This window comes from Anopheles ziemanni (assembly GCF_943734765.1).
Source record: "Anopheles ziemanni chromosome X unlocalized genomic scaffold, idAnoZiCoDA_A2_x.2 X_unloc_12, whole genome shotgun sequence".
NCBI classification, from domain to species: Eukaryota; Metazoa; Arthropoda; class Insecta; order Diptera; family Culicidae; genus Anopheles; species Anopheles ziemanni.
Window position 1 is genome coordinate 72,501 of NW_026689730.1, and position 3,120 is coordinate 75,620.

The following is a 3,120-nucleotide window of genomic DNA, read 5'->3' on the forward strand; positions in this document are numbered from 1 at the left end:
TGCCCATACGCTAGTTTGTTTGTGTTCCTTTGGTCAACTTCCATACTTGAATCATTTGTGCTACCGCTGCTGCTTCGACGCTACTTTGACATCTTCGCTTCTATTTAAATAAATAAATAAGCTGAAGCTAGACATCAGTAAACACCACCACAGACACCACAAGCACGCCTTCTCCTCGTACTTCCGCCTCACGCGGGAACACGGACGCTCTAAATACTTCGAATTCCAATGCCAGTATATTGTAAACCACGGGTTCTTTAATGCTAGCGGGTCGTCGCGACCCTAGTTAACATCATGGTGCACGTCTCGTGACGGGTGTCACGGCGTAGTTAAATGTATGCGATACATTTCTCAAATATAAGCGCTCAGTCATCTGTACATCATGGTAGGTTCCCACGACGTGCAATATGCGTTCAACTTATCAATGTTCATGTGTCCTGCAGTTCACATTATGACGCGCAGTTAGCTGCGGTCTTCATCGATCCATGAGCCGAGTGATCCACTGCCGAGGGTGACTAACTTGCGTAAGCCGCCGCTGTGCGCGTATACCCGTTCCCCGTAGGGAGGAGCAAGCCGCCGCTTAGAGACGAAGCATAAAGTGTCCTCATTCCACATAGGGCAAGCTGGATGAATCCATTTTACCCAGGACGGCCGAAGCGGCGTGGACCAGGGGAGAACTGAACCTTATACTTCACACCACAGTAAGTCTACGTGTCCTCTTCCACATAGGGCAAGCTAGAACTAACTATCTTACCCAGGACTGCCGAAGCAGCGTGGACCAGGGGAGGAACACACTTTTCATGGAAACGTAAGGCATCCATGACTGCCATAACGTAAGCCGCCGCTGTGCGCGTATACCCGTTCCCCGTAGGGAGGAGCAAGCCGCCGCTTAGAGACGAAGCATAAAGTGTCCTCATTCCACATAGGGCAAGCTGGATGAATCCATTTTACCCAGGACGGCCGAAGCGGCGTGGACCAGGGGAGAACTGAACCTTATACTTCACACCACAGTAAGTCTACGTGTCCTCTTCCACATAGGGCAAGCTAGAACTAACTATCTTACCCAGGACTGCCGAAGCAGCGTGGACCAGGGGAGGAACACACTTTTCATAGAAACGTAAGGCATCCATGACTGCCATAGTGCGTAAGCCGCCGCTGTGCGCGTAAACCCGTTCCCCGTAGGGAGGAGTCAAGCCGCCGCTTAGAGACGAAGTATGAAGTGTCCTCTTCCACATAGGGCAAGCTAGAATGAACTATCTTACCCAGGACCGCCGAAGCAGCGTGGACCAGGGGAGAACTGAACTTTATACTTCACACCACAGTATTGAGTAATGTGCCCTCTTCCACATAGGGCAAGCTGGAATGTTCCATTTTACCCAGGACGGCCGAAGCGGCGTGGACCAGTGGAGGACTACACAATCATGAGGTTTGATATCGACTTGTGTGTTTCAATAGGATACCGATGGTATGGTTTGAACCGATTTGATTTAGCCATTCTGAAGTCATCACTTGGTTGAAGCGCTGAACTAGGGAGGCATCGTTTACATATATATTGGTTTTCGCATGCTCTACTAGGTTAATGTCATGAGGTTGGCTATCGAGCATGCCCAAGTGATAACTTGATTGTGTGCTTGCTTGAATTCTTCACATTTCATACCATCGGTTAGTTGTCGAATCATTCCTCGATCATAACCTTCGTTCTTGGTTCATGTATGCTCTCTTCCACATAGGGCAAGCTAGAATTAACTATCTTACCCAGGACCGCCGAAGCAGCGTGGACCAGGGGAGAACTATACTTTGTCTTGTATGCCCTCTTCCACATAGGGCAAGCTAGAACTAACTATCTTACCCAGGACCGCCGAAGCAGCGTGGACCAGTGGAGGACTATACTTTGTTCATAACACCACAGTATTGAGTAATGTGCCCTCTTCCACATAGGGCAAGCTAGAATGAACTATCTTACCCAGGACCGCCGGAGCAGTGTGGACCAGTGGAGGACTACACAATCATGAGGTTTGATATCGACTTGTGTGTTTCAATAGGGTACCGATGGTATGTTTTGAACCGATTTGATTTAGCCATTCTGAAGTCATCACTTGGTTGAAGCGCTGAACTAGGGAGGGGCATCGTTTACATATATATTGGTTTTCGCATGCTCTACTAGGTTAATGTCATAGGGTTGGCTATCGAGCATGCCCAAGTGATGACTTGATTGTGTGCTTGCTTGAATTCTTCACATTTCATACCATCGGTTAGTTGTCGAATCATTCCTCGATCTAACCTTCGTTCTTGGTTCATGTATGCTCTCTTCCACATAGGGCAAGCTAGAATTAACTATCTTACCCAGGACCGCCGAAGCAGCGTGGACCAGGGGAGAACTATACTTTGTCTTGTATGCCCTCTTCCACATAGGGCAAGCTAGAACTAACTATCTTACCCAGGACCGCCGAAGCAGCGTGGACCAGTGGAGGACTATACTTTGTTCATTACACCACAGTATTAAGTATGGTGTCCTCTTCCACATAGGGCAAGCTAGAACTAACTATCTTACCCAGGACCGCCGAAGCAGTGTGGACCAGGGGAGGACTATACTTTATACTTCACACACTAGCCATACTGAAGTCATCACTTGGTTGAAGCGCTGAACTACGGCGGGGTAATCGTTTACAGGTTATAATCATATAGCTGCATGCTCATTAGTAGATAATGGAATATTGTATGGCAATATGAGCATGCCCAAGTGATGACTTTGTTTCAAGCTCAACAGGTAGGGTATTGAGTCCTCTTCCACATAGGGCAAGCTAGAATGAACTATCTTACCCAGGACCGCCGGAGCAGCGTGGACCAGTGGAGGACTCTATACTTTATACTTCACACCACAGTATTGAGTACGACTTGCATAAAGCCCCTAATGAGAACCACGAGGGCTCTCTCAATGTAGAACCACGAGGGCTCTAGTACCGATTCTCTCGGTACGGCTTGGTCCGTGTTCCTTTATGCTTGTACTCTAAGTATTAAGTATTGTGTCCTCTTCCACATAGGGCAAGCTAGAACTAACTATCTTACCCAGGACCGCCGAAGCAGTGTGGACCAGGGGAGGACTATACTTTATACTTCACA

The 3,120-nt window shown here is 48.1% G+C and overlaps 1 non-coding gene across 1 annotated transcript; it reads right to left on the reverse strand.

The window, feature by feature from the left end:
• Positions 1 to 359: 359 nt before the first annotated feature.
• LOC131291647 (5.8S ribosomal RNA) lies at positions 360 to 514 on the reverse strand. Its single transcript, XR_009189425.1, has one exon. It is a non-coding gene; the product is annotated as a 5.8S ribosomal RNA (ribosomal RNA).
• Between the last annotated feature and the right edge of the window lie 2,606 nt (positions 515 to 3,120).